The sequence below is a fragment of the Protopterus annectens genome, chromosome 3.part1, assembly GCF_019279795.1.
Source record: "Protopterus annectens isolate FY-2018-M chromosome 3.part1, PAN1.0, whole genome shotgun sequence".
NCBI classification, from domain to species: domain Eukaryota; kingdom Metazoa; phylum Chordata; order Ceratodontiformes; family Protopteridae; genus Protopterus; species Protopterus annectens.
The window spans coordinates 656872004-656884121 of NC_056732.1; positions in this window are offsets into that span (position 1 = coordinate 656872004).

Here is a 12118-nt window from a genome sequence, read left to right on the forward strand (position 1 = left end):
TTTTGTGCTTTACTATCAAAATAATGAACACACCTTATTGTCTTTCATAAAGTCAAATGGAAAGGTGAAAAAAGGCAAAACTGCAAACGCAAATCCTGTCGACTCCAAAACATTGACATGTAGCTTGTGTTCACAGTTTTGAGTGTTGGTGTTTTGAACTGGATCACACTACAGTGGAGATCGGGAAATTTTATTTATTTATTTTTTATTTATTTTACATTTGTTGACCAGGTTAGTATGACTGAGCTGGAGAGCCCTTTTTTAGTGGAGGCCCTTGGAGAAAAGCTCCAGTACATAGCATATAGCAGTATTAATTTACATTCAAGTAAAAATATTATTAACACATTATGATTCCATAGGTGGTAGCGAAAAAATAAATTTTTTTTACATTCAACAAAAGAAAGAAATACTTTCCCTTTTTCTCACTGTAGTGCGATCTTGGAGTTAGAATATATAATCAGTAGGGGTATGGGGGTGTAGGGGTAGCTTGGCCCCCTGCAAAACAGTAGCAATATGTATGTGTTCACACCAGTGTATTTTCTGGATGGTGAGTGGACCAGCAACTGTCAAATGTTGATTCTTGCCTTCCAAACAAATCAACATTCTGAGCAGTCAGCTTGACAGTTTCCATTGTTCCTGTTAGGGGATGTGAACATTCATGATTACAGCTTTCAATATTTTGATAGTAAACCATTTTTTGTTGGAATTTTTATTGCCAATGTATTACATACATTTTATAGAGCATTTACTAACCGCCCATTCAATCACTGATCACATTTAAATGTCCTGTCTTAGTATATTTATCAACAGTTGATTTAGGTCATGTCTGGCGGAAATAATCCCCTGTCCCTTACAGACATCCAGAGCTCTCTTGAACTCTGTTTCTTATGGGTTATTGGAGGTTGCTAGAATGTGACTAGATTATTTTGTCTTTTGGTCTTTTTCACTAGAGATTTTGCACCTTTAGAAACCTAAGGCTCTTTCACTACTAAAATTTGACATTTTGATAACTTACAACTCATCCTTTCCACTTAGCCTGTGAATTCTAATCATCAAATCTTTTACTCCAAACTTATGTTAATGCAAAGTTTTGAATTTATAAAGTTATGTTTCAATGCATTGTGTTAGAATTTTAAGCATGTTAATAAGTTGGATTTTACATTTGTCACATAACTTTATCAAAGGATGTTTCTGCTTACCCCCTCATTTTCACTTCCTGTTTGCCAGCATAGATTTCTGCTTGTATTTCTTAAGCACCTGCATTGTTACCAGCTGCTGGCAACTATAGTTAAGAATCCTTAAGCCTCCTTGTCTGACTGCCAGATAAGAGTCCTTCCTAAGAAATCCTAGGTCACTCATTCTGCTATAAGAACCTAAATTCTGTGAGTTAGAAAGCTTGTAGCTATTTTAAATGATGAGGCAATAAAAATTATTTAGGTGTCTTAACATTACTTGGTTGATTAATAGCTTTATCACTGGGTCAGGGTCCATACACATAGGAAAGTACTCCGCTTCTTTTGTAGTACAGTTTCTCCTCTGTCAAGCAATACCTAACAGTTTGCATTGTATATTTTAGTAACACCATTCATTATGAGGATCATTAGAAGTGCTGCATACTTAAATGTTCTTAACATTCCCTTATTTCTTTTGATTTTAGTTTCTTAAAAAATACACCATTATTCTTTAATGATAATCTGTATGTACACCTTTTCAAATTCACTTTCTAAGGCAATTAAAGTCAGGAATACTCTGGATAGATTCTGAATCACTAATCTGTACTTACTCTGAAGAACATGGTTTTGGGGGTTGACACTCAACTTGAGATGGCAGCAGTTTTCTGTAACTCCAGTGAGCAGGGTTTCCAGTAATTAAAGCAGCATAAGTGGGAGCAGGGTAAAACTCTGACGTTGGCTTCAGTTCATAGCCATCTTCCTTGATACTGAATAATTCATTAAAATATAATTGTAATTAGAGTTATAGTGGATTGACTAGAATCAGTATTGGTTACTTCTGTGAGAGATATCTGGGGAGTAAACCATGCTTTTACAAATAATTCAAGTGTTCCCTACCCACAAACAAAATATATTGCTACTTTACAATTTAATTAAAAATGAAAGACTTATTTTTCTGAATAAGTAAATGCTGTGGTTCTTTTTTGCTTCATTAGTGGTTAATGATAGTGGTGCATGCTGGCCTTATTTATCTATTGTGGGAAGAAATATACAGGGAATTGTTATGGCTAGGCTTGTATAGGCCCTAGAGCCAATAGTCTAGTACCAACCTATGAACTTATTTATTTATTCATACATTATGCATATATGTATGCATGTATTAGTTTATTTCTCTTCAGTTGCTAACTGTGATGTGTATGCACAATTCTAAGACATCAGTAATATGCTCCTCTTTTACACTTTGCGCTTTTGGGCATTTTTTATTACTTTTATATCGTGATTGTATATCTGCATAAAGAGATCATATAGTTTAGCTTGCTTACTTTATATGAAGACTTGCTTTAATGGTTTACATGGATAAAACCTTGACTGCAATTTAGGTGATTTTGTTTTTTGGCACCTGTTAGGTAAAGAAAGTAGTAAACATATTTTGCATGTACAGCATTGGGCAGGATGTGTTGGCAAAATGCAGGCCACTTGTTGTAGCCCATGGGGGGATGTAAGCTCAGAGTAAAAATCAGGCTAAGTGTACAGGTAGGTTTTGAAGGCATTATTACCCTTGGCCCTTGTTCAGAGATGTTCCAAGACCAAGCCTTCTTGAAGATAATACGTAGAACAGGGATGTAATACAAAGTAAAAGTTATTGTCTCTATATGGGTTTGGCAACATGCATCACTAGTAAGAAAGGTTGGTGACCCTAGATCAGAGGAAGTAAACTGGGCTCCAGGATTAAATCTTAAGACTGAATAGGTACAAGGACTAATAGAGTATGCTTAGCCTTTGTAGAAGTAAAAGACATGACCTGGCATATACAACATGACAAAACATTGTTTTATATGTAAATGCTTCACTGTATAGTTATGTGCTTTTTAAACCCATGTTGCAATATTTGAGCTGGCTTTTGTGCACTTCAGTTGGAGATTAGATGTGCCAGGCCAGTATGCAAATGAATAAAAGATCATTATAATTTACCACCTATGAAAAAAAGAAAATAATCACTCTCTGAACATAAATGAGTGGTTGGTACCTCATCATATGACTAGTAATAAGAAAAGGTCCATACTGCCTTGAAAAAAAACAAACTCACAACCTTGTTTTTCCTTATCATTGAAATGCTGTCTGATACTTCCTCCCTATAATATGATAAAAAATTAAAATATTGCCTTCCTACAAGTGTCTGCCAGTCCAGCATGAGTAACATTAGATTCAATGGGTCTGCCTGTAATTCTTGGCATACTAATGAAAGCAAAGCATATGACTTGTTATCAAAAGTAAAATGATGTATTTTGCTTCCTTCTGATCACTTTTTCCATTGCAAGTGACATATCATTTTCAGTAATTGCTGCTTATTAAAGTGAGTGTTCATGTTGTTGAGACCAGTGTTGCATGACCCCCACTGAATTATTTAAAAAATGCTGTATGTTGCTTCACCACATAAATAAGCTGCAAAATCATCAGTTTGGCATGAGTAAAATCAGTTTCACTTCCTGTTTTACTTCTAAAAGTTTTTGTGAAAGTAATATTTATAGAAAGAGCAAACTGTTGTATGCTGCTTCCTGATGATTATTTTAATTTGAAGACTGTAATAATTGATTTCAACAATCTGACTGTAGAACTGATAGTGCTTCTGAAAGCAATGCAATATTTTATATCAAGACCAGAATCCCATGTCTTGATTTTTTGTAATTGATTTTAAGCAAACCTTTAACTATTAAAACTTATCTACAGTACAATGCAAGTCAAGATTCAGCTTGAGATATGTCATTTTTAAAGATGTCTTATGTTTACTGGGTTTGAAAACTTGCCACAGCTATAGTGATGGTAGCAGGTTGTTTCTTTGTGACGTGTTAGGACAGACACCTTTTTATTTCCAAGTAAATATTGCAATACTTTATACTTGATATAAACCCATTCTTCCAATCAAACGTGGTAAATAAAAATGGCTAAGACCAAATTCATCCAGCATCTTAGAAAGTATTTGTAGGACATACAAGTGTATGCTAAGGTGAAGTTCAAACAGCTGTAGGATCACTGAGTTACAGATAAACTTGCATTTATGATAAGAGGAGAATGCAATTAAAAAGAAATAACATTGTATGCAAAAAATTATTATTTAATTCTCTCATGCAGATCAATTTATATGTCTTTCTGTAGAAAACCTCTGGCCAATGTCATTGAATTAAGAATACCTTAAACAATTCCATACTTTATCCACCTTTGACCAAGTGCAGCTAAGAGTGTATAATCAAATGTAAGTCACCTCTTCATATGCTAAAACCATGTATGCTAGATCCATGACCAAGTAGTTTGTATCCACACCCCTAAGCATAATGTAAATGTAATGGCAGAATTTTCTGTGTTCATTCAGACGTATGTAGGGGATTACCTACTGTATCATTCATTTCAGCCATCACTGTTTTTTTTTTAAATAATGCAAATAGGTTAAAATATATTTTTTCAGTATAATATGCCATGTAGTTCCCATGCATGGTGCGTTTGTTATTTTGGCACTGATTGCTTGCACAACTAGCACAACCATTTTTTTATTATATGCTTGTACAATACTAATAAAGCAGCATCATGTGAATCTGTTCTTACATTCAAATAACAATAACTTGCCATTATCAAGCATGCAAATCAAGGTATAAAATCTCACATTTGATTTAGCATTGTTCATGTAAAAAAAAAAAAAAACAAACAGTTAAATACACAATTAACAGTCTTATCATCTGGACCCATGACTCTCAGATTGTGTTAGGCTCTCCTTTATAAGTACTTTGCTCCTTGCCAAAGTCTTCTTCAAGCTCATATTCCAATACAACGCCCTTTGGGGCTAATTTTTGCACTCTAAAGTTTGGTTTCTGATCTATAATAGTTCTCAGATCCATAGTTTAATCTGCAATAATTTTGTTCACATCCTTTAGTGATGGTTTGTCTTTGGTTTTCCATTTTCCAGTTATAGCTTTCTTAGCCACTGTCAGTACTAAAGATAGCAGTTCTTTTACTTCTTTAGAATGTGTTATTTTATACCAGCTCAACAAAAACATTTCTATAATGAACTTACCCACTTTTCCAAATACAAGATTAGCATATTATTCAAGTGATTTTAGTACTGAAGCAACACCCTACATTTGAGGAATATATGTAGCCAAGAACCTCTCTTTTAACCATTACATTTCCACTATATGCCTCTTGTCTGCAGGGACATTTTTTTCAAGTCTTGTAGGGGTATAAAGTGATTGTGTAAATATTTTCATAGAAAAATTCTAAATTTTATAGATTTAGTTCCACTAATCTAGGAATAAGATGTTTTCCCTACACAGTTCATCTGTTACATCTTGATTTAATTGTGCCATCCATGCTTTTTTTTTTTTGTCTTTACACTGTATTGTCTTCTCAAATCTAATATTGCTTTATAAGCTGTACTCATTACTTTTCTTCCAGTCTGGCATTACAGTACTATAAAATTTACTTGTGGTTTAACAAAATTACTTTTACTTCCTAATGTCTTACTTGAGCTCTAATAATAGACCTGCATTTGCAAATTGGTTTCAGTTTAGTAACCCAAAAACTTGCTAAATTTTTCCCGTTTTATTATCTCATCTCCTTTTATCATCTGCGCCACATTTTCAGTTCATTGTTCTTTTTTCCACCAAATGCAATCATGATATTCTGTCTTCTATCTTTCTTATTATATATATATATATATATATATATATATATATATATATATATATATATATATATGTGTGTGTGTGTGTGTGTGTGTGTGTATGTATAGCTTTGCTATCATATTTGTGAATGAAACCATTTTGAATCTGGATATAATAAGACCAGAAGATTACAAGTTGAGAATGTTGGGGACTACAGGATTGAACAGACAGACTCCTCCCCCCCCCTTCTAGATGCATATTAGAACTTGCTTCTGTTTCTGCACAGGTTGGGAGATTTGACGTTCAACATCGTTCATTCCTTTGGCCCTCAACATTCTCATCTTTTGATTTTTTTAGTCTCATTATTTCCAGATTCAAATTGTTACATTCGCAAATACGATACTAACCTACGTATGTAGAGATAGATAGATTAGATAGATAGATAGATAGATAGATAGATAGATAGATAGATAGATAGATAAACAGATAGATAGATAGATAGATAGATAGATAGATAGATAGATAGATAGATAGATAGATAGATAGATAGATAGATAGATAGATAGATAAACAGATAGATAGATATATAGATAGATAGAGATAGATAGATAGATAGATAGATAGATAGATAGATAGATAGATAGATAGATAGATAGATAGATAGATAGATAGATAGATAGATAGATAGATAGATAGATAGATAGATAGATAGATGGATAGATAGATAGAAATACACATACACACACACATATATAAATATATAATATATAATTTAACCTATTGGCCCTATTGCATTATTTTCAGGGTCTAAATTTCTTCAACATAAAGACATCCTAAATACTTATATAAATGTAAGGCTCCACACAATGTTCGTTATATTAAATTCCAAGATCTTCCCAAATGGTGTGTGTGATCCTGTTGCTACCTGATTGGATAATGTATTCATCTCAGTTGGATGGCAGTTATAGTATGCTTCCAAATCTTCAAGCCCCAAACTCCTCTGTCCCTTTGTCAGTATTCATTTTATCCCAGTGCCCTTTTTATTTTATCTCCCAAAAAAACTCCTTGATCTCCTTCTTCATACTCTTCCATAGTTCTTCTCTTACTTGATACATATAAAATGACCTAAAGAACCAGTACGACCAAAAAACATTTTAATTGCTTGTATCTTATTTTCAATATCCATAGATAGCAGTTTCCATAGGCTTATCATACTTATAATTGCTGAGTAGTTTTTTTTCACATTTCCTTAGCTGGTTGCTCAACATCCCATTTCAAACAAATCCCAGTCTGTCAAGACCTCAGAAAAGGATAACACTGTAACAAGCCACATGCTGGGACATAGTTCATGACTATAGCTTTTTTTCTTTATTTACTTTATATTCTACTATTCAATTAAAATATTTAAGTTGTCAAATATAGTTTTATATCATGTTCTAGATAAGGAAGATAAAATAGTATATCATCTGCAAAAAGGCTATTTTTCATTACCATGTCTCCATTTATATCTAGTTAAGTTTGATTGTCTTATGTCCCTGGTTAATGGCTCTAAATATAAAGTAAAGAGTAATTGTGAATGTGGACAAAGCTACCTAGTTCCTGCCATAAGACTAAACACTCTAGTCAGCTCACAACCACTTTTTTCCACAGCCTGAGCTCTTCTTTAAATATTAAATGATAATGTTGTCCATGCTTGTGGAAACTCAAATGAATCAAGAGAACTCTTCATAAAATCCTAGCTCACTCTTTCAAATGCTTTTTCAGCATCCAGACTTAATAATATTGATATATTATTGTCCAGTGGGGAGTCAAAGAAGTGAAGCATCTCTTATAGCTTTTCCTTTCCAGGTGTAGTGATAGCTGTGGGACTACTGTTTGTTTTACCAGACAGGAGGTCCTTATATATGGCCTCTCCTGCACTGTGTCCACAGCAGTTCATTCTCACTGGGCACCTTGTTTTTCACAGAGCCTGCTGGTGGCATGATCAAGTGCCTGCTGGTATAACTGAGTGGGCAGCTGGGCTCGTTAGCCTTGGTTGGCAGCCATCCTAGGAGAAGGTAAACTCTGACTTCAAACCCAGGCAGATGGAGCTTGTTAGCCTATCACACAATTCATCTAGGAAAAGGCTAACTCTGATTCTAAATGTACAATATGGCTACTGGATGATGGATCTGTTGCCATGTGGATACCTTCAGGAGAAGAAAAGGCTATGGAAGTAAACCCAGACAGAAAATCCACAGTGTCGCACCTAAGGTGGTTGGTTGTCAATTTTTCACTTACTTCTGGCAGTTCCTGCAGCCAAGCTAATGCCAAAAGTATCACTCTGCATTCCTGTGGATCATGTAAGGAAGGCCTAACAGGGGATCCTGCTGACTGAACATCTCTGAATCTCCATATGCTATGCCCAGGATTTTGTGTCCTGGAGAGGTCACTTCAGTGCCACTGCTCACAGTGTCAGAAACAACATGGGAGACAACACTTACAAGTTATAAGTTCAAAGTGATTGATATAAGCTTGGCACTACAGGCTGTCTCTGATGGTGAGAGGGACTACCATAGTCCCACTGGTCAGCTATTGCCCACCTTAAGCTGGGCATCCCCCAGCCAGCAAGTAAGATTTTCATCCAGTGCACACTTTGGAATAATAAGGGTTCTGTTAGTACTGTCAAATATCTGCCTGCCTTCTATAAATATGCATCCATGTCTACTATTCTCTGCAATATCATTGCCATTCTTTTTGCCAAACGTGTCATAAACAGTTTTTAACCATGATTCAGAATTAAATCACCCTCTGATGTAATCTAACACATGTTCATAAATCCTCTTACTCAGTCATCTATTCAGCCCTACTGGAGTCCTGTCCAGATATTAAGGATTTCAATCCAGGGCATTCTTCATCACCACTGAGGTCCCTCAGTGAATTAAAACTATACAGGTGTCACTTTAGCTTACTTTTTGTTTGGACAACTCAGTATCCCATTGTTTTCACCTGGTTTCTGTCCTTTACTCATCTCATTCCATTAATTTGTATTATTCAGAATAACACCAGAAAGCTGAATATAGATGACTTAATTGGAGCCACAACTCTCTGTGTTTCTATTTCTGACATAATAGTCATTTTATAATATATGTTGTTACTATCCCCCGGATTCACGAATCCTCCATTTAAGAATTAATAAGTCTTACGCGGAGGCTGCAGTTGAACAGTATGACATCAGCGTACCATGAATATGCATGAGGGCATGCTGACTCAACCGTAAGTCTTACACGGACCATGTAAGAAAGCAGGGGGCATGTCCGACTGCCGAGCAGTCTAAATGTCCATGCCCCTACAAGTGTTTTAAAACTAAACAAAGTACACACACAAGAGCGAGTCTGCTCAAATGTCCCTGCACCCAACACCACACTCCCTGATATTGTAAACCCCTATCACAGTTCTAAAATGCAAAACATTAAATATATTTATTTAAATCCCCAAAATTGCTGCCCGTGTTTGCGAGTGTGTGCGCGGGTGTGCCCATTGTTTAGCTAGAGTTAGCAAATCTGACATGGAAGAGCATAAGAAAGAATGTTAATGCAAATCACACCAAATAGCAATAGCGTAATGGCAGAGCGTTCCCACAAAGAAGAGTCATTCACGTTTCGAGTCCCACCACTCCCCTTCCTATTTTATTTTTTAAATCAGTATATGAAATAATACCTGACAAATATGTTTAAACATTACTAAAAAGCAGTGAAATGGCCAATGTATCAGTGAACAAAATAAATATTTAAAGGATCCTGATATAAAATTGCCTGCAGTTAAGTAGCGCTTCACCCAGCGCAATAGAGTTGCCTGTAGTTTAATAGCACTTTACCTAGTGCAACAGAGTTGCCCATAGTTTAACAGCGCTTTACCTAGCGCAATAGAGTTGCCCATAGTTTCATAGGGCTTTACCCAGCACAATAGAGTTGCCCATAGTTCAATGGCGCTTTACCCAGTGCAATGTGTTTGCGTGGACATGCGCGCCATGCCAACCAGGGCACCGTAGGGCACCGAGGAGCAACGTAGAGCAAAGTTGCTTAAATGCAGCCACACCCCCTAGCCTGTCTGGATAGTATGAAAATAAAATGAATGACAAGGTTTGAACCCAGGACTCTGTGCCTCAAAAGCAAAGCACAGAACCACTAAGCCATGACAGCATAGGGAAAGCAGCCACTATTAGCATACATATACTTACAAATGGTAGTTTAACCATTACTAAGCTGGTCTGCAGTCAGCCAAGAATTTTACAAAATGGCCAATCACAAAAAAGTGTGGGAAATGCAGCATATTTAAGCCCCACAGGTGAGAATACACACCATAACTGATTGTAGCTCACATCTACAGTTAGAATGTCTGGTGTCGGAGAGGGAACACACTTCCGAGTGCAACGTTAGGGCATGGAGGATTCCAAATACATGGTTTGGCTCCTTGTCCACCATCATGAGTCAAGACTCTTGCAGGGCCAGTTCCAAGGGACGGAGTACAAGGCAGAGGCTTGGAAGAGGCTAGCTCGTGACCTCAACAGTGCCACAGGTGTTCCTTGGACTGGTGAGCAGGTCTGTCACCACCATGCAGACCTAAAGAGACGAAAGCAGGACCGCCTAAACCAATGGATACAGGAGGCCCGTGGGATACGGGATGCCCCACAACTAAGTATGTAGCCATGGAATGCAGTATGTAAGAGCTGATAATGGAGTATGTATAACGGATAGGTATGTCTCAATATCCCTTCATTTACTTTACAGCTGCAGGTGACCGTGCTATGAATCAGCAAGCCTATGCTGATAGGCTGCTAAGGCTGCACCACCAGGCAGGTTAGTGATTATTCTGCATATATTGTTATATAAAATATGGGAGAGAGCATGAAAGAAAGTGTTGTAGTCCAATAATACAGCCATAAAATTGCCTGAATAAGTCCTCTGCATGTACTGTCAGATAAAAACGTCAGAGAGGCAGAAAAAGAGTGTAGAAACCCATTAAGAAAGGTAACATATGTCTGGAATAATATCTCTGCAGGCACTGTCATATAAAATAAGTGAATGAGCCTGAAAAAAGATTGTTCTAACCTATTAATAAAGGTATAATATGTCTTGAACATGTCTGCCATATACACTGTTAAAACAAATAAAGGAGTGAGCCTGTGGAAAAGTGTGTAATGTCATTAATAAAGGTCTAAAACCCAGAGTGTGTCTGTGTCACAGAGTCTGAAATGTTGTTGTACCCTTGCAGTATACAAACAGTACTGTTTGAAAAGGTGCTGGCAACCCAGTGTTGTGCAGTCCCATATAAAGTGGGTGATGAAAGTACTAGTAGCTGTGAAACATATATACAGTCCACAACAGGCAGTTATTGGCTGGCATGAATAAGTAAACCTGGCACATGTGTAGCATGTTATTTTTTCCCCAGAAATGTGAGTGTGTGTCAAGAAATGCAGGGTTCTGTACAAATCGAAGTGAAAATGTCATGTGAAAACATCCCAGATATGTAGATAAAGAAATATAAATGCAATCAAGAAATATGTAGCAGTAACATCTGCATCCTGGACAGTTAGTATGTCAGATATAGGTCAGGCATATATTGAACTAGCCAAACCCATTACACAACCTAATGTATGGTGGCAAGTGTAATAATACAGGTAGGGGATATACACTTGCAGTCTCTAGGAATGTAGTGTAGACTAAAAGGTCATTATAAGATGTTAACTGAGGTTTTTTATACACCCTACTGTATGTGCATAAACCATGCAATTCCACACCTCAGTGGGTATGTGTAATCTTAAATATTTGTTGGGACATATGTCCTATTGTTCTATAAATATTTGCATTCACATTGATGCATGTGCCCTGTTTAAACACCACAGTCATGGTGGCCTGTTGCTACCAAACATCCCTGCATGCTGTTGGAATAACCACTGTGGTTCAATATATGCATGTGTTATGCTTGCTGTTCAACTGTTGTACCCTTGGAGTGTTGGGTTAATGGGAATATTATCGCATGCTGTTACAACTAATCTGGAATGCTGTTTTGCTTATGTTGTAATTAAACACACCTAATCACAGAACGTATGGGAAGGCTGGTCCCAGCGGACCCACCTGTCCCTCCTCAGCCAGTGAGTGCACCTGGCACCAGCAGGTCCGGTGCCCAGCCCGGGCTCCCCTCCTCCATTGGTTCTGTGCCACCTTCAGGTGGAAGCACTGCAGGGGATGGGGCTTGTCCCCCCCTTGCAAGCGTGGGCGGAGAAGGGCCACCTGTCACCCTTCAAAGGGTCCG